Below are 21,092 nucleotides of genomic sequence, written 5' to 3' on the forward strand. Positions count from 1 at the left end.
CCACAGCATTTCTTCAGGCCCTCAAAACTCCTGGCCTCCAAGCTGGCCTCCCTGCCTCCCGCCCCTTATCCGAATCTCATTCCTTGCATCCTGGAAAAATCACCCTCCTAAGACGCTGCTGTGGTAACGTCTTTCTACTGCCCTACACTCAGCAGCTGGAAGAATGAGACCTGTAAGTCGTCAGATTCCTGTCCACGCTCTTCTCGGCAGTCCAGCTACTTTCAAACCTCAAAGAAGTGACTAGCCATCCTCCTCACACCATTCTCAGTGCATCAGAGACGTTAGCCGTTCTCCATCATTTGAAGAACATCCAAAACTTAAGAAATTCAGCCATCTAGGCTCAACCAGGTTTCCAACCTCACTTCTTCCCACTTCCTGACACTGACCTACTGTCACCCGGACAACTTGTAATTCCCCAGAATTGAAGACACCTCACGCTCTCTCCCTTTGCCGATGCAAAGGTCCTCCCAGCATCCTTCCAGGCCCATCTCAAATGTTTCACTGATAACGCCACCCATCACACACACTCTTATATTGTATTTCTGGCCAGGTCTTCTCTGGCCCACTACTTCGTATGCTCCTTGAGAGCAGGGAGTGACTCCTTCTCCATCTTTTATCCCATCAGAGTACCTGGCACATGGCATCCTTCTAAACAACGAGCACACAGACAAGCCTTCGATAGTGGCAGACAGAGCCAGGTGCTGGCGTACGAAGATGCATGAGGCACAGCTGCCGCCCTGCTGGGGTTCTCATTCGAACTGGTGAGAAGGACATTAAACACGTGGCTATAAAGTATTATGACACAGTAGAGGTGCATGCCAAGTAACGGAGGGTTTGCTCGTGGAGAGGTGATTGAGAACGGGAAGGGGAGGTCTCCGAGGACGTGACATTTGAACCGGGCGCTAAAGGAAGGATGGTCGGAGAGGCGGGCAGGAGAAATGACTGACGTGAAACCCAAGTCAGCTATGTTTACAACTTACTGGCAATCATGATGGTGGTAAGGCGGCAAGGCTGAAGGACCAGCCCACACGTATTTAGATTACGTGGATTTTGCTTTGGTATGAAACATAAATGAGAGTGAACCACCGCACAGCGAGGGACTCTACCCAGGGCGATATGTGGGGGAAGCAGCAGAAGTGACTCTAATTCTGGTTGTTGACCCCCTTGTTGGTAGGGTGTTCTAGACTAGCAGTTATTTACTGTCGATACTTTAAAACGAGGGCTAGAGAGTTGGCAATCAAGGTTTGGTGCAGATCAGAAAACTAGTAAAAGTGCCTCATACGAATTGCAAGCACAGCATCTGTGTTCCAAAGCCAGCTTAGATTTTGGAACTCTTCCATCTCTGAACACGACCTGAGCAGCGTCATCACCTGCCAAGGCTGAAGTCACTGCTAAAATGGCTTCCTCAACACAAGACGAGCCCCAGAATCTGTCCTCGCCACAAGAATGACCTTTGGTTTCTTTGCTAGAATACACGGCTTTATTTGACAAGATAAACCAAAAAGTCAGAAACCTTAAGTACAACTGATTTCATTTGAGCATCTTAACTGAAATCTCTTTCTACATGAGCAAAGATTCCCTATCAGCTGTTTTTTTAAGGGACATCTGGCTTCAAAAGCTTTTATTGCTTTTCTTTCTATTGTAAAAATATCAAGTCAAGCATTTCTGCGGAGGCATGCAGCAAAAATGCCAACACCAAACTGAGTCCTGCTGATTTCCCCTGGGACTGTTTCCACAATAACAAGTGATTGCTGTTGTTTTCACAGAAACACCAATAAATAAACAGTTCTAGAAACATGGTACATGGAGAGTGATCAATAAAATTAGCTATGTCTCCACTTTAAAGCTAGTTCTAAAACGTCACAGAATTACTGGCGGAGAGCACAGATAATCAGACTGGGAAAGCAAAGGATTTACAGGCATGGGCGTCCGCCTCCCGCCCACACAGCCTTTATGCACCAGCAGTCCATCATCCTTTCTCATCCGCTCAGAAGCTTCAAAGGGATTGAGCCAAGGTCTTGATAATTTAGCCCTGACCAAATTGGGAACTGACCATCCATCTCCCACCAAATTCTCATCATCAAAATTAAGCATTGGAGGTCCATCACCACACACCGACCTGAGGGGGAAGTGGACTGTCATAGGTGCCTTGTCATTTCAAATCCAGACCCTGGTGAAGCCAGCCTGGGTGACTCGGTGGTGGTGGCAGGGCTGCAGGGAGGCAGTCAGGAATGTGACCCACATGCAGCTGGGGCTGCCCTTTGAACCAAATCAATGGAAATTTTTCCTTCCTTGTGGTAAGGCCTCCCACACACTGATAAGTACCATTTGGAAATCTTCACCGTCTGACAAACACCACTGGACCACTGTGGGTGTCACTGGGTTCAGGGTCTTCCCCTGGGCAGGACAGTCACTTTGCAATATGCCTTTGGGGCAAACTCCACCTCCCTAGCTAGAGGACCGTAAACGTTATAAAAACCAGGAGAATTTCTTTTTCTTTTTACTGCTTGCTAATTAACAAATTGAAAACACATCAGAGGATTGAACAGCCTCTAAGTTGTGTGTTGTTGTCGTGTTGTTTTATGGGGAGAACCGCTGATTCCCCGGATTGCAGTCTTCGTGCCTGTGTGCTCTCTGAAGCAGTGTCCAGGTGAGTTGGTGGCGGCGGCAGGCACAGAGAAGGGAAGCAGGGATGCAACAGCCTTTCCATCTCCTTCCACTGAGGTGGGACCCAGGGCCCGGGAGGTGCCAGCCTGCGGGATCCAGCCGCCTCTGGCTTCCAAGGCTGGGGTAATGGCTCTGTTCTCACAGAAGTGCTGACAGAACATGACAAATAGAAAGCAGATGTGAACTGACCTTCCAGAAATGTATCTCAAGGTTTCTTAATCTTCGTAGGAATCCTTCAGGCAGTGACGCACGTGACATTTAACGAAGGGCTGCTGTTCGTGCCTGGGACCCCTCCCTGGACAGTCCCCCACTCTGTTCTCCTCCTGCCCCTCCCTTCCCACACTGCCCTTTCAGACGCTATCCCCAGAGCCCATTTCACACATGGTCACCCCCCTGCACACACGCTTTCCCTCGACCTGAGCCCACACACAGACAGTCTTGGCTGTCACAGAGGTACCACCTTTACCAACCATTGAGGCCACTTCTCTCCCATTTTTGGATCCATACTTGCTTTGAAATTGTCCCAATCACCGGGACCATTGCTGGCTCCAAACACTTTTGTGACACTGAATGTTGGTTTGAAACCCCTGAGTCCGCTGGACTTTTGCCCACTTAACGACTTGAGTCAGAAATACTGGACTAGAGGGTACAAGGGCCAGCTGGGGAAGCGAGTCTCTGTGTCCCTCTCCCACTGCCTCCCAGGGTCTCTGCTCGGGGCGGAGCGCTGCTTCTGATGCAGGTGAGCGGGGGCCTGCGCCACGCCTGAGCCCCCGGCTTTTGAACTGCTCTGCTTATGTTCGTTGCGGACACTTGTTTGCATCCCACAAGAATTTGGGTGGGATTTCCCAGAGTTTTGTCCTCCCCATGACTACAATACTTTGTAGAAGGCTTTCTTCCTTGCCCAGTTGTTGGTATCTCAGAAAACAATTTGTGGAAACATCTCCCTTGAGAAAGCAAGCCATGTAAGAGCGAGGCAGGGTAACTCATTCCCGTCGCTCCTGAGGGGCAATCAGCTACATCACCAGTTAATCCCAGATCAGTCTCCGTGGGCCAAGCCAGCGGTCCCCCTGGAAGTCCCCCAGGGGCTCTCTGCCTAAGAAGTCGGTGCATTTTGCTCCTCTCAGACATCGTATGCCTAGAAATTCCCATGGAAAGTTCTGGACAGAAGTGGATAGAGTTTGTGGAATTCAAACAATTGAATCTTTTTTCTATTCCTGTATTACTTAAGACTAAACCATTTGTCCAATTGGTAAGATAATCAGAAATGCACTCTGTCACAACATGCGATTGTTGTTTATATATTTGAGTTTTGCAAATGAATAGAAAATGTCAAACATGCAATTTGTATGAATTAGCTCGATTGAGAGTGATGATGATCTTATGAGATGGGTAACGTCATGTCAATTTACAGATTAGATAAATGAAGTTTATGGGTGTGAAATAACTCATGTTATTTCTAAGCTGATAAGTGGGAGAGCAGGATTCAATTAGGCCTGTAACAGAGGCTCCAAAATTTTGTATTAGAAGAGTCAGGCAGCGTCTGATGGGAACATGGGCAAGGGATTTTCTTGCGGCTGTGTTTGCGTAGCCAGCTCATCGCTCCACTTCGCATATTCATCTGGGTTAGGTCAAGGCGGTGATGAAGATCAGGGGGCCTTGAGCCTCCCTGCCCACCACAGGCTACCTCTCGGGCTGCCATTGCTTCTCTGACTCCAAGATCCACTCTCTTGCAGTTGATATATTTGCAACATGAGACCCTAGGAAGAAAATTTTAAAGACAAATAGGCAACTAGTAGATTATCAATCCACGGATTTTATTAACCCAAAGTTCTATTCTCTGCCTGTTTTTCTGGTTCATTCTATATCACCACCCTCACACACTTGGGGACCCAACAACACTGTGGGGTTTTCAGTCTTTCCAGGGTCCTGCTGTCTCACTTCTAGGTCTGTCTTTGCGCATGCTCTTCCCCGTACCTGGAAGATTCCCTTCCCACCCCTGCTTCCTCCTCTCCCTACACCCACTTTCCCCTGGCAAACTCCTGCTGAGTGTGAGCTTCAGTGTCACCACCCCTTCCTGTATCATCCTGTCATAACCCCATCACGCCCGCCATCTTTAAGGGAGGTGCTCTGGAGCCCAACCTTGTGTGCTTGAGTTCTGACTTTGCCTGGTTGTGCAAGTTCAGGCTGCTTACTAACCCTCTCAGTGGTTGACTTTCCTCACCTCTAAATTGGGGCAATAATGGCCCCTAAGCTCTGAGGTAGGTCCTGGTTCACTGAGAGAATATCTTTCGAGCACTTAGAGCCAACCTGACTTGAGGCAAGTCCTCCGTCCATGTTGACCAGAACCACTGGCTGTTTACAGTAACAGGGGAGGCACTGCCACTCGGCTGGTCACCATGACATCCTGGCACACAGCACACAGCATAGTCTCCAGTTACACACACAGTACGTCCACTGCTCCAGACCCCAACCCCACCATCTCTTGTCTAGACTCTGAAATAGGCTCCAACCAATGCTCCTGTTTCTGTCCTTGCTCCCTCGAGTCCAGCCAGAAGGATCCTTTCCAAACTTGAGTCAGATCACGCTGCTCTCCTGCTTTCCCATATCACTTGGAATAACAACTAAAGTCCTTGCAAGACCCTATGTGGCTTGGCTCCCTGTTACCCACCCGACGTCCTCTTCTGCTCTGCTCCCCTTGCTCGCTCGGCTCCCGCCACGTTGGCCTCCTGGGTGCTCCTCAAACAACAGGAATGCTTTTGCTTTAGGGGCTTTACCTGGCTGTTCCTTCCGCTGGGACCATTCTTTTCAGAGTTAACTGCTCACTAACTCTGGCCCCTTCTTCATGTCCTGCTCGAATGCCACTTCTCAATAAGGCCTACACAGATCGCCCTATTTCAAACCTTACTGCAACCTCATCACAAAGAAAAGAAAAAATCATAAAAAGAGGGCAGGAGGAAACTTCTGGAGGTGATGGATGTGCTTATGGCATAGAGAGTGTGCTGGTTCCTCTGATGTATGCATGTCTCCAGATTCATCAAATTGTATCCAGTACATATGTACAGCTTTCTGTATGTCAATCACACCTCAATAAAGTGGTTTAAAAAAAGAAGGGAAAATATAAAATGCAGCCTTGTGCACGCTCACACCCAGCACTCGCAGCCCCCATACCTTGCTCTAACTTCCTTTAACTTAACACTTTAGTTAACTCACTTATTATTACTGTTTAGTGTTTTCTTTCTGGCTTTCTCCCCTAGAGTGCCAGCGCGACGGTGCAGGGATGTTTGTTTCCCCGCCGATGTGCTCCCAAGAGCCTAGAGCAGCGCCTGGCGCACAGGGCGCTGAATGATGATTTTTGGATGAAGGGTGACACTCACGTGCATAGGCACGGCCACGCCCAGCTTCAATTCACTGTCACGGTGAGTGGGAAGGTTAGCGGGGCCAACTCTTCCAGGGCAGAAAAGCAGACTCCTTCCTTTGCTGTGTTCACATGATGACGCAGATAGATTTCATCGAAAGGCATCTTCTCCACAACAGCAGTGCACGAGGCCCCGTCCCTGAGCAGCCTCCACATGTCTGGGCGGCTCCACGCCCTGCCATCAGTGTGGCCCCCACTGTGGTCTTGATGGAACATCCCCGAGTTACTGGAGGTGCTGAGCTGCCCAGGGACAGCTCCTCAGCTTAGGTCTCAGCAGGGGAAACGTCCTCCTTAGCGGTTCTATTGTCTCTGTCCTCCCACAACTCAAAACAGCACTTTCGGGGGGTTGGCCCCGTGGCAGGGTGGTTAAAGTCCTGCGTTCCACTTCCGGCCTGGGGTTGGTGGTTTGGATCCTAGGCACAGTCCTAGTGCCAGTCATCAAGCCATGCTGTGGTGGCATCCCACATACAAAATAGCGGAGGATTGGCAGAGATGTTAGCTCCGCAACAATTTTCCTCACCAAAAAAAACCCCACAACAGAAAACCCCAGCACTTTCCCTCATAGTCTCTTTTTGTCAGTCTTTTTCCTTATTGACTGCTAAAAACAAAGTGATAATTTCTTAATTTATAATGGCCATTCTGACCGAATACTTCAATCCCATTCTTCTGTGGTACACATCACAAGTTTCGTCTTACTTATGTTACAAATAAACTAGAATAGGAACATGTTACTGTGTAGAAGTTATGGGGCAATAGATTTGGGCTCATTATAAGAAGTTTTAAAAATAATCAGGATATAGAATGGGCTGACTCTTAATATATAAAATTTCCTAATCATTGGAGATGATTTATATGGAAATGTCCAGAAAAGGCAAATCTACAGAGAGAGAGAGAAAATTAGCAGTTGCCTGGGGCTGAAGGTGGGAATTGGGGGTGACTGCAAATGGGGACAAGGTTTCTTTAAGGAGTGATGAAAATATTCTAATATTAGATTGCAGAACTCTGTTAATTTACCAAGAATCATTGAAGTATACACTAAAATGGGTGAATTTCATGGTATGTGTATCAGTTTGCTAGGGCTACGTAGAAAACACCACAGACTGGGGGCTTCCACAACACAAATTGATTCTCTCACAGTTCTGGAGGCTGGAAGTCTGGGATCAAGGTGTTGGCAAGTTCAGCTCCATCTGAGGTCATGAGCGAGAAGCTGGTCCATCCTTGTGAGGCCATGAGGGAGAAGCTGGTCCATCCCTCTGAGGCCATGAGGGAGAAGCTGGTCCATCCCTGTGAGGCCATGAGGGAGAAGCTGGTCCATCCTTGTGAGGCCATGAGGGAGAAGCTGGTCCATCCCTCTGAGGCCATGAGGGAGAAGCTGGTCCATCCCTCTGAGGCCATGAGGGAGAAGCTGGTCCATCCTTGTGAGGCCATGAGGGAGAAGCTGGTCCATCCTTGTGAGGCCATGAGGGAGAAGCTGGTCCATCCTTGTGAGGCCATGAGGGAGAAGCTGGTCCACCCTTGTGAGGCCATGAGGGAGAAGCTGGTCCATCCCTCTGAGGCCATGAGGGAGAAGCTGGTCCAGGCCTCTCCCCTTGACTTGTGGATGGTCGTCTCCCCACTTCATCTTCACATCATCATCCCTCTGCACATGTCTGTGTCCAAATGTCCTCTTCTTAGAATGATACCAGTCATGTTGGGTTAGGGTTCACCCTAACGACCTCATTTTAATTTAATTACATCTTTAGAGACCTTATCTCTAAAAATGGTTCCATTCTGATGTAGTAGGGGTTAGGACTTCAACATATAAGAATTTGGGGGGACAGAATTCAGCTCATAGCAATATGTAAATTATACTTCAATAAAGCTATTTAAAAAATAACACATTAATTGAGCACTTGCCAGGTTCCAGGTCTGTGCTAAGTTCTTTACATGTATCATCTTCTCCAAAATGTTATGAGGCGAGTATGATTATACCCACTCTCAATGTGAGGAAGGTAAGGCTCAGAGAGGTTAACTATGGTGCTGTGGTCACAAAGTCAGTGAGCTGTGGAGCCACGATTCAACTGCGTAGCCACCTCCAGAGCCCATACTTTTAATCTCTCCACTGAAACCTACTGTGTGCCAGGCAGTCAGCCCTTTAAATCAGTCCTCTGACATCAGTTTTACAATCTCAATTGTATGCAAGAGAAAACTGAGGCTCAGAGAAATTCAGCAACTTGCCTAAGTTCACACAGCTCGTAAGTGGGCTTTCTCCAAAACCCGAGCAGCTTCTAAACACTATGATTTCCTCCCCAGTGTTGACGGGAGAGCTCTAGGGCAGGAGAGAGCCTGCGGCCCACAACAGACGCTCAGGAGACAGCAGCGGGATGAAGGAGAGCATGTTGGTCTGTAGTTCCAACTTCACAGCGATGGACAAAGGAAACTGCTCTTGCTGGAGACCTGAGTGGCCCCAACCCTGCCAGTCTGGAGACTGCTTGGGCCACAGCTCAGGGGCTCATCTTGCCTGTGGAGTTCATGGTGCAAACTCCAGAAGTTACCTCTTGGCTGAATATGCTTTATATGGGGAAATGGGTTCCCTCATAGTCTAGTGGTAGAGTGCAAACTGGGGTGAACTTTCTTTTGGGCCACCTGGTGCTGTATATCAAAAGCCTTAAACACACACAACCCCCTTATGCCCCTAATTCCTCATGTAAGAATTTGTAAGTGTTAAGAAGAAAACTGGAAACAATCTAAATATACAATAATAAAAGAATAATTATGGTACAGTCATAGGATGGAATAGTATGCAGTCCTACTGACGATGTGGCTTTTTATTATTGTTCTAGATAAAGGTCATGCTATATAATATTAGGTGAAAAAAGCAGACATAAAATGAGTTACACAGTAGTTCACAGAAAAAGAAATGCAAATGGCCAGTAAGTGTAGGAAAAGATACCCAATCTCACTGAGAACTTAAAGAAACGCAAATTAAAACAATGAAATATTTTTCACCCGTGAGATGGGCAGAGTTGGCCAGGGGGCAGGGGAAAAAGCATTCTAATACACAGTCGCTGAAAGTATAAATTGGTATAAACTGTGGCAGAAATTTGACAATAGTATTAAAATTAAAAAATACATACCCATTTTTTGACTAACAATACTATCTCTAGCAGTTTCACTTCATCCCATTCAACACATATATACGCAAAGATGTTCATTACAGCACTAACTGCAGCGGCAAAAAACTCGGAAACAAGTTAAATGTTCATCAACAGCGAAATGATTAGGTGGTGGGAATTCACACAGCGAAGCATAGGCAGCTCTTACAATAGCTTATGTGGATCTCCAGGTGCTTATTTGCAAAGATATTTACAATAGTCAGGGTCCAGCCAGGAACACAAAACTCATGTTAGATCTTGAGGAAATTTAATACAGGAATTAATGACAAAAGTTTAGAAGCAAAGTGCTTTATAGCCAGAGAGTGGTGACCCAGGGACAGCTTGCGTGCAGGCCAGGCACAGGCAGCTGAGGAGCAGGGGCAGGGTGCAAGGCCATTCCTTCTACTCTGCTTCTCCTCGTGATCAACTTCCAGCTCTCTCTGTAGAACAACTCTCTGCTCTTCTCCGTGCATGTAGCTGCACCAGCTCTAGCTGAAGCATCAGTAATGGCTGAAGAAAGTCCTGGGAGAGAATCTGATTGATCCAGATTGGGTAAAGCATCCACCTAAAGCCAGCCATCGCTAGCTGGGGGAGGGGCCACAGGACTCTCCTCTGTGAGTGGACATTGCGGTTCTCAGCAGGGGGCCGAGGTTGGGGAGGTTCTGTCGACTATTGACAACACGGGCAACCAGCTTGGTGCCAATGCCATCTACCACAGGAGGGAATTCATGACGGGAGAAGATCGGAATGGAAGGTGATAAGCTTTGGACATGTTCAACTCAGATGTCCACAGAACATCCAAACACATCGTCTAGGAGGAAACCGAACGTAGAGTCCGGCGTTCTGCATGGGAATTTGGACAGGAAATCAAGGCTTGGGACAATTAGTGTAGAAACAGTATTTGAAACCATGGGTGAGTAAGAAAAGAAAATGCTGTTTCAAGATAGAACCCAGGAGAATAAGAAATATCTACAGGATAAACAGAGGAAGAGAAAACACTAAAAGAAACAGAAAAACTGGCCAAAAGGACCCGTCAAAAAAAAAAAAACAAAAAAAAAACCAGAAAAAAAATCATGGAGAGAGGAAGAGAGGAAAAGGGAGGGTTTGAAGGAAAAGAAAGTGGTCAATTCTGTTAGATAAGACAAGCCCTGAAGACCGCGAGGCGGCACGTGGCCCCAAGGTCTCTGCTGATGTGCGCATCAGAGGGGAGGAAGCAACCAAACTGCAAGGAGTTTCGGAGGATAGGAAACGAATCTCTTATGATTTAATGGTTTTGCAGCCACTCATGAAACAGGGAGGCAGCAAGCCTCAGCCTGCTTGCGTTTCACAGTTCATCCGCAATTCCCTTTTGATAGGGCACCTTTTTGTACAGGGTACCTTTTTGTACAGGGTAGCTTGGACTAACTGGTCAGCTCAGGACATTTACAAAGGCCCAATCTCAGGCTGTTACTCTGAATTCACAGAGCAAATCCTGGAGCTCCCTCTTGGGGTTGGCGATTCTTGTATACTCCTAGTCTTGGAAACAGTAGAAGGTCAGGGAACTGTGGCCCTGGGGCTGCATCTGGCCCTCTGCCTGTTTGTACAGCCTGTGAACTAGGGATTTTTTTTTCACATTTTTCAAAGTTTGAAAAAAATCAAATAAAGGAAAATATTTTGTGACATGAAAATTATATGACATTCGAATTTCAGTGTCATGAAATGCATTGTCATTGGGACACAGTGCTCATTTGTTTAGGCGTGGCTGCTGCCATGCCACGACAGGAGAGCTGAGCAGCAGTGACACAGAACACGTAGGCCACAAAGCCCGGAATACTTGCTATCTGGCCCGCTTCTGAAGACGTTCGCAGACCCCCACCCTGGAAGACTGGACAGGGCTGTCCGGGGACTTCAGGTTGCTCTTCAGAGATATAAAAATAGCTCAGTTCTGGTCACCAAACCTCAACAAAAACATACTAAAAATTTGTCTAATCTTCTAAAGTCTTAAGCGTAGGAACAACCCGTGCATAAGTAGAGCCGCATGAATGCCCCCATTTTAGGCCAAACGCAATCTGACTTCTCTGTCCTTAGATGTGACATCTTGGGGCACGGCTGTGCCCAGCACCCAGACAGGCTGGAGGAGACAGAGGGAGAGCCGAGATCTGCAAGCAGACTTGAGTCTCCACGCGGAACAGACCCGTCCCAGCCCTGGGAATCGTGACAGAGAACAGTAAAATGCCAGCCACCATTCACTGGGCACTTCCTGTACACTGGGCACGCAAGTGCTTTATGTACTATTATGAAGACAGATGAGGCCCTCCTTCCCCCAGAATGAAAGTCTGAGGACAGTAACAGAGCAAGGGGCTAACATCAGAGCTTCGCAGCTGGACCTGGGGGATTCTCGATTCCACTTTTCCCTTTTGCGGAGCGTGAACTACGACACACAAGAGGCAGCAGGCCCCGCGTGCTCAGAGGAAGGTGACCTTACCTGGGAGCCGGGGAAAGGAAAACCTGGACCTGGAAGGAAGGAAAGATTTTAGCAAAGGACGAAGACGGAGGGCGCAAGAGACAGGAGAGCGCAGGGTCCATTTCAGGAAGAGCAGGGAGAGCCCACTGGTTGAAATGGAGGGTGTGCATAAACTAATTTTATATATATGTATATGTTTTAAAGATTGGCACCTGAGCTAACATCTGTTGCCAACCTTCTTTCTTCCCCTTCCTCCTCCTCCCCTTCCTCTCCCCAAAGCCCCCAGGGAACATAGTTGTGTATTTTAGTTGTGGGTCCTTCTAGTTGTGTCACGTGGGACGCCGCCCCAACGCGGCCTGACGAATGGTGCCCTGTCCGCGCCCAGGATCCGAACCAGCGAAGCCCTGGGCCGCCGCAGCGGAGCGCGCGAACTTAACCGCTCGGTCACTGGGCTGGCCGCCGATAAACTAATTTTTAACTTAAATTTATTTTCAATTTGCCACGAAGCCCTTTTGACTATGCCCAGCTGGGGGGGGGGTTCTTCAGCTCGGTACCGCATTGGCGCCCCACTCCTCTCGGACCGCGCTGCACACCCCGGCGGCGCGGCGCAGGCGCACGGGCGGCCGTGGGGAGCGGGCGGGGCTCCGCGGTCCTCGCGGCGGTCCGCTGAGCGGGCGGCGGCGGGTGGAGGAGGCGCAGCGCCGGAGGAGGCCGCCCTCCGCCGAGAGCTGCCGGGGCGCAGCGTGCAGGGCGCCGTGCGCGTCAAAGGGCCGCGGAGGCCGTTCAGCGGCGGGGTGGCCTCCCCACGCCCCCCAGAAGCAGCCCAAAGCTTACCCCCGGCCACCCCTCCCACGGCCCGCAGCAGCTTCTGTGGGCCCTTCACCGTCCTCCGCGCCCGCTCCAGCTTCAGTGCTGTCCTCCGAAGCAGTTCCAGCTCACAGCTTTTCTAAGAATTCACGTCAGATTGCGTACATTTTGGTAGGCATTTAGTTCGTATCCAACTTTTCGCTACTACGAACAAGCCCTGAACGCCCTGACGTACGTGTAGGAGTGTTTCCTGGCCGTGAAATTATTTGATTAAATGGTAGATAAATTTAAAATTCTGATATTAAATTTCTTTTAATCTTAAGGCACACCTATGAGTACCAATTCTCCTTCACTCTCTGGGACAGTGTGTATTAGAAAACTTTAAATTCTGTCACCATAATGAACGATAAATGGTCATGTGTTGATTTGCATTCCCCTGATTACTAGTGAGTTCATGCATCTTTTCAAATGTTTATCGGCCACCATTTGTAATTTTTCTTTTGTAAATTACTTGATCATGTTCTCTGCCCATTTTTCTGAGTTGACTTTTTAATTGATTTTTGGGTAATATGTATATCTATCTATAGATACATTTACATCCATATTACCATATATTATATACCTCATATATATACTATATATGTTATTACTACATATATACATATTACACTACTATATATTATATATGTATTACCACATATGTCATATACATTGAAGCCTTGTTTAGATACCCACATACAAACATTTTATTTGGGTATTACCAGATACATAACGGGGACTAGTCACGATTTCTGATCAGAGCAGCTTGCTGCTGGGAGCGATGACTGTCTCCTTGGCTCAGGTGCTTCCTAACACGTGACCTTGGGCAAAGCACTTGACCTCCTTGAGCCTCAATTTCCTTATTTGATAAATGGGGATAATAATGTGCTCTCACTGGGTTGTCTTTGGCTAAGTGTGGGGCCATGAAGTATTCAGTAAATGGTACCACTTAGCATTATTATTTTTTTAGTTGAGATACAATTCACATACCATAGAGTGTACAAGTCAGCGGCTTTCTAGCATATTCCCAGGTTGTGCAACCATCACCACGGTGTACTGCCAGAACATTCTCATCACCCCCAAAGGAAATCCTGCCTCCGCTCACTCCCCACCCTCCTCCATCCCCTGGCAACCCCTAATTGCTTTCTCTCTCTGGATTTGCCTGTTCTGGACATTTCATATAAGTGGGATGATACAATATGTGTCCTTAGTGTCTGGCATTTTTCATTTAGCGTAATGTTTACAAGGTTCATCCATATCGTAGCATGTTTCAGCACTTCATTCATTTTTACTGCTGAATAATAATCCGCTGTATTGATATGCCACGTTGATTTATCCAGTCATCAGCTGATGGACATTTGGGTTGTTTCCACTTTGGGCTGTTATGAATCATGATGCTATAAATACTCATGTACAAGTTTTTGTGTGGACACACATTTTCAGGTCTCTTAGGTATGTACCTAGGAGTAGAAGTGCCGGGTCATATATACAGTAACTCTATGGTTAACTTTTTGAGGAATTCCCAAACTATTGTCCCCAGCAGTTGCACCATTCTCCTTTCTCAGCAGGAATGGATGAGAGTTCGTCTCTCCACATCCTCGTAAACACTTCTCATCTTTCTCGTTTATTACAGCCATCCTAGTGGGTGTGAAGTGGGATCTCATTATGGTTCTGATTTGCATTTCCCTAATGACAAGTGATGTTGAGCATGTTTTCATGTGTTTATTAGCCATTTATATTCCTTCTTTGGAGAAATGTCTATTTAAATCTTTTGCCCAATTTTTAACTGGTTGTCCTTTTATTATTGAGTTGCAAGACTTCTTTTTTTGAGGAAGATTAGCCCTGAGGGAACTACTGCCAATTCTCTTTTTGCTGAGGAAGATTGACCCTGAGCTCACATCTGTGCCTATCTTCCTCTACTTTATATGTGGGATTCCTGCCACAGCATGGCTTTTGCCAAGCGGTGCCATGTCCGCACCCAGGATCCAAACCTGTGAACCCTGGGCCGCCAAGAAGCGGAACGTGCAAACTTAACCGCTGCACCACCAGCTGGCCTGCAAGAGTTCTTTATATGTTCTGGATACTAGCCTCTTTTCAGATATATGATTTGCAAATGTTTTCTCTCATTCTGTGGGTTGTCTTTTCACTTTCTTGTGTCCTTCGATGCATAAAAGTTTTTAATGATGAAGTCCAATTTATCTGTTTTTTCTTTGGTTGCTTGAGCTTTAGGTGTCATATTCCTAAGTATTTTGTTTTCTTTGATGCTATTATAAATGGAATTGGTTTCTTAATTTTTAGTTCATTGCTAGTATATAGAAATATAATTGATTTTTGTATATTGACCTAGTATCCTCCAACCTTGCTGAACCCGTGTATTAGCTCTCATGGTCTGTGTGTTTGTGTGTATTTCTCAGTGTTTTCTAGGTACAAGATCATGTCATCTGCAAATAGAGATAGTTTTACGTCTTCCTTTCTGACCTAGATCTTTTTATTTCTTTTTCTTGCCTAATTATCCTGGCTAGGGTCTTCAGCACAATGTTGAGCAGACGTCGTGAAAGCAGACATCCTTGTCTTGTTCCTGATCTTAGGGGGAAAAACATCCAGTCTTTCACAATTACGCATGATGTTGACTGTGGGTTTTTCATAAATGCCCTTTATCAGGTTGAGGAAGTTCCCTTATACTCCTAGTTTGTTGAGTGTTTTTAACATAAAAGGGTATTGGATTTTGTCCAATGCTTTTTGTGCATCTATTGAGATGACCGTGTGGCCTTGTCCTTTGTTCTGTTAATATGGTGTATGCATTAGTTTGCTAGGGCTGCCATAACAAGTTATCACAGACTGCGTGGCTTAAACAACAGGAATTTTTCTCACAGTTCTGGAGGCTGGAAGTCTGAGATCACGGCGTTGGCAGAGTTGATTTCTTCTGAGGCCTCGGCCCGTGGCTTGCAGATGGCCATCTTCTCCCTGCATCCTCACATGGTCTTCCTAATCTCTCTTTACAATGACTCAGTCATACTGGATTAGGACCCACCCCACCCTAATGACCTCATTTTAACTTACTTATCCCTTGAAAGGCCCTGTCTCCAAATAGTCACATTCGGAGGTACTGGGGGTTAGGACTTCCACATCTGGAGTTTGAGGAGACACCATTCAGCCCCTAACAGAGTACTGCACAGGTTGATCTTTCTATGTTGCACCAACCTTGCATTGCCGGGAGAAATCCAACTTGATCATGAGATCACTGAATCCTTTCTATATGTTGCCGGATTCAGTTTGCTAGCATTTTGTTGAGGATTTTTGCGAACAGCCAGCATTGCCATCTTCTTTATTCCTGCCATTCAAAGTGCTTTTACCTATGCTATTTCATTTACCCTTAAACGGAACTCCATGAGGTGGGCAGTATACTCACACTCGCTATAGCGAACCAAGGCTCAGGAGAGTGAAGCGATTGTTCCCTAATTACTAATTTGCAGTAGTTCACAGTATAAACTGGAATCAAAACTACAGAAGGGAGGAACATTACGGAAACGAAAAAAATCAGGATTTGGTGAGAACAAAGAGAAACTTTGTATGGCTGGAAGTTTACAGGGTCACTGTGAACGGCATCAGTGATCTCAATGACGCAAGAACAGAGGTCACCTGCTGATGTGCACAGTAAGAGTGAACACACTTGTGGTTTCAGCTCATGCGTGTGATTAGACCAAGTAGGGCTGACGGTTCTCATTAGTTTTGAGATCATGATTGGACCAGATTAGCTGGAAGAAGCAAACATAGAAATTTTGACGATAGAGAGTTGACTGTATCGGTAACAGCACATCCAAACTTACATTTCCTTCTTTCTCAGAATGCTAGTTTCCAAGCCAACTGCCACTGCACGCACTCCTCCCTAAGCCTTAGTGGAGCTGAACAACAATGCTCTAGTACCATGGCTGAGAATGCTGAATTCAGATTCTACCTCGGGCCCCAACCGACTGTGGGACTCTGAAAGTCATCTAATTTCTGCAACACTTTACTTCCTCATCAGATGAAGGAACTGAACTAGATATTCTCTAAGCTCCCGTCCAGTCTCAGGACTCTATTAATTTAGTGAATAAGGGGAGTGGTGATTCAGTGGGCCGGAAATTTTCAAACAGCAATGCTGAGGAATTCACTAAGGGTAGACTGGGGAGTTACTGAAGAGCAGTGAAGCCTGGCAGAGGACAGAGAGCACGTAAGCCAGGGTGGGGAGCTAGTGAAGCTAAGAAAGTAGACAGACCAGAGTAGGGGTAGGGGAGGCTACCTAGAGTTAGGTGTATCATGGGGGATATTATGCAAAAATTATTTTAATTAAAAATAATTAAAAAGCCAGACTAGAGAGTCCAGGCTGGGACAGAAGGCAGATAAACCCATACCTCTAACCACCTATTTTTGCTTCAGCATCATGATGTTATTTATCCGGGTTCACTGGGTGATGCACTCAAGAGTGAGCATCTTACCCATAAGTCCCTCTGGTAAAGTCCTGAAGCAGTCCTGGCCCCTCAGCTTCTCGCATCTGTCTCAGGTCATGTTTCATTTCTCTGAACTGTCAGCGACTTTCACAATGATCCGGCCTGTAGGAGGCAACATTCTGATAATCAAAGAACATCTGTTGTTCCTTTTCATTTAATTTTTAAACTATTTTTTTAATTCTCTTTCACTCAAATGAAATGCGTTCTTACCGTGAAAAATTCAAACATTCACACACACAATGTAGATAGTGACAGTCCCCATAATTGCTCTTCCTAGTGTTAAGATTGGTGAAAATTCCTCCACGTAATTTTTCTCTCCATACCCTAATGCAATGCTGTTTACCCAAATGGACTCATGAACACTGTTTTGCAGTGTTCTGCAAACTTCTTCTTCTCTCACTAACCAGTATACTCCTGAAATTTTTTCTTGTCAGAGCATCCAGCTCTGCTTTATTCATTTTGACAATCACCAAGGAGTCCATTGTATCACTGTATCATAATCTACACAGCCCGTTGATGGGCATTCACCTTGGTTCCAATTTGATATTGGAAATAATGCTGCACAGCCCATGTGGTGCAGTGAGCATCCTTCTATGTTTCTTGCATATTTGGATAAATGTTTCTAAATAATACATTCTTAAAAGTCTAATTGCTTACTTCAGTAAAAAGTTAAACAAATGTGTATTTTAAAAGTGAAATTGCTGACTCAAAATATTTCAGTAGATATTGCCAAATTGTCCTCCAGAAATGTTGAACCAATTTCCACTCCCACCAGTGGATGAGAGTAGCTGCTGCCCACTCCCTGGCTAACCCTGGGAAGTCTTGTGGGGTTTTTTTTTGGTTTTTTTTTTTTGGTGAGGAAGATTCACCCTCAGCTAACATCTGTGCCAGTCCTCCACCATTTTGCATGTGGGATGCCTACACAGCATGGCTGATGAGGGGAGTAGGTCCAGGCCTGGGATCTGAACCCGTGAACCCCTGGCCGCCGAAGGGGAGCCCAGGGAACTTTAACCACTCGGCTATGGGGCCAGCCCCTTGCCTTCTGTTTTTTGAAAATCCTTCCCATCTCCTGTAGATACAGGGTTATCAGATTAGTAAGTAAAAATATAGGATGTCTAGCTAAATTTGAATTTCAGATAAACAAAACATAAAGATTACCCATCTCCATCAGTCAACTGGCCTATATTTCTGGTCTCTCATCAGTATCATAAGGGGCACCTTCTCTGATTATCAATATTTATCTGAAACATTTATTTCCTCCTAAATGGACGAGAAGTATTTGCTACTTAAACTTGCATACTCTTAAGATTTATTGGGATCAGCACATGTACTGGCCATTTTTATGTCCTCTCTAGTGAACTCCCTGTTCATATCCTTTGCTCCTTTTGTCAGTGGTTTATTTGTCTTCCTTGGTGGCTGGTAAGAATGTTTTACACTAAAGAATTAGACCTGTTCGATATGCCCAGTTTCCCTTTTGACTGTTTTTCTTTTTTCCCCATCTAGAGGTGTTGCATTTTTATGTAGCCCAACCTATCAAGCTGTGCCACTGTGACAGTTTCTCAAATCACCTGGATGCTTTGTATAAATGCACATTCCTGGGCCCCATTCCAGACCCAGCTAACCAAACTTCTGGGATGAAACCTGGGACTCTGTACTTAAAATCTCTGCAGGGGATTGTCTTCCTTTCTCCTTTCCTATCTATCTCTTTTCTTTTTTCTTCCTTCCCTTCCATCCTTCCAGATTTTTATTATATTCAATGATCAATAGGGAAGAATTTGCTAGAATTATTAAAATAAAAAATACAGAAGTAAACATGTAAACTATGCAATTGGAAGGTACTGTCATTTTCTGAGAGTGTGTGCTGTGATTAAAATGACTTATTCTTTATCAGATCTTGACTTCAGGGAGAATAAAAAAGGAATTTTAATGGTTTTCTCTGTCTGACAAAAAACCCTTTTATTACGGAAAATGTCAAGCATATACAAAAGGAAAGAGAATAATATAATCCCATATACCTATGTCCCAGCTTCAAAAATTATCAATGGCCAGTCTTGTTTCGTCTCCATGCCCTATCCCCACCATCTCACATTCTCTGGATTATTTTAAAGCAAGTCCCAGGAGATTCCTAAACTCATCCAATTTGAGATCCAGAACTTTATGATTTCTGGGTTTCCCACTGTGCTTTAAAAGTTCTTTCCAATTCCAAAAAAATAATATTTACTCATGTTTTTTCTAGCTAGTACCTGTATGATCTCATTTTCTTTGGTTTCAATCTCAAGAATTTGAAGTCTATTACTATTAGAAAAAAAACAAACTAGAGACATTGGGGGTAATGCTAAGGAATAGGTACCTGGAATATCTTCTACGAGAGATTTCAGACATCTGTTCTTTCATATTCCATCTAGAGGGATTAACACCAGAATTTCCTTACATGTTACTAACGGTAACCGCATCTCAGTGTTTGCATCCATGCCACCTGATGCTCACATTCGACAGTCCTGGATTACCCCAATTAGTTAAAGAAATGAGATCTGAGAAGTGTTTAGGCATGAGCAACAGACAATTAAAAATGCTAACGCTTTGAAGAGGAGAAGAAGTGTTACTGAGGCAGAAAGGCCTCTAGCTGTAGATTACCAGTTTGAGTCACATTGCTGGTTGACTCACCATCTAGCTAGAGTCCCCTAGTCTCCCGTCTGTCAAACAAGGATAGCAGCACTAGCTGCCCACCTACCACTGTGCAGGGAAAGGAGACCTACACCTTGATCTTCAGAGCGGGAGCTGCCTAATTAGCCGGGTTTCCTTTCATTGTTCTTAGTCTTTATCTCAATAAAGTGATTAATCCTTGGTAAATAAATATTCTCTTCCACTTGTAGAAGAATGGGGAAATAGAAATCAAGACCTTGTAGAATATTTTTAAAGTTTGTATAATTCTAAACAAAATTTGCCACTTAAATTTTTTTTGAGATAAAATTCACACAAGTATTCATTTAAACTATTTTTAAAATGTACAACTTCGTGATTTCTGCATATTTGCAAGATTGTGCAATTGCCACCACTAATTCCAGAACATTTCGTCACCCAGAGTGGAAATCCCCTTCTCCTTATCCCCTGGGAACAACGAATCCACTTTGTTTTGCAGCTTCGCCGATTTAGGGCTTTCCATATAAATGGACTCATACCATATGTGGCTTTTATGTCTGGCTTCTTTCACTTCACATATGTTTTCAAGGTTCATCCATGTTGTACAGAATCTGTACTTATTTCCTTTTTCTGGCTGAGTAATATTCCACTGTATGTGTCTACATTTTATTCATACATTCATCAGTTGATGGATATTTGGGTTGTTCCCTTTTGGGCCATCATGCATAATTCTGCCACGAATGTTCACATACACGTGTCTCCGTGAACATGTCTCATTTCTCGAGTACACACCTAGGAGTAAGATTGCTGGGTAACTAAGCTTAACTTTTTGAGGAGTTATCAAACCATTTTTCTAAGTGGCTACACCATTTCACATTCCCAACAGCAATGTACGAGGCTTCCAATTTCTCCACATCCTCACCAAAACTTACTTTGTTTTGTTTAGAATTATAGCCATCCTAGTGGGTGTGAAGTGGTATCTCACTGTGGTTCTGATTTGCATTTTCCTAACAACCAATGATGTTGAGCATCTCCTCACGTGCTTATTGGCCATTTGTATTTCTTTGGAGAAATGTCTATTCAATCCTTTGCCCACTTTTTAAATTAGGTTTTTTATTTTTGAATTATTAAGAATTCTTTGCAACCTCATGGGGGATCCTACTTAAAGCCAACACAGAATAAAGGGCTGACAAAGGGCGAGATTGAGCCATGAAGACATATCTTGAATTCTTGTATTCACCCATGCATAAAGTCAGACTTTAGTATTAGGAATCTCTACATTCTTGGGGGTTAATCTGGCTAGAATAATGAGGGATGACCTTCCATGTCAGGTTCCTCAAGTAGAATGAGATTTTCCTCCCCCATTAGTTTTCCTGACCTCTCCCCAGGCCCTTCCTACGCTGTGGGCGCCGGGCAAGAGCTGAATGATGCCTGGCAGAATGAGAAGTGCCATCCTTAAC

This window comes from Equus quagga, chromosome 1 (genome assembly GCF_021613505.1).
Source record: "Equus quagga isolate Etosha38 chromosome 1, UCLA_HA_Equagga_1.0, whole genome shotgun sequence".
NCBI classification, from domain to species: Eukaryota; Metazoa; Chordata; class Mammalia; order Perissodactyla; family Equidae; genus Equus; species Equus quagga.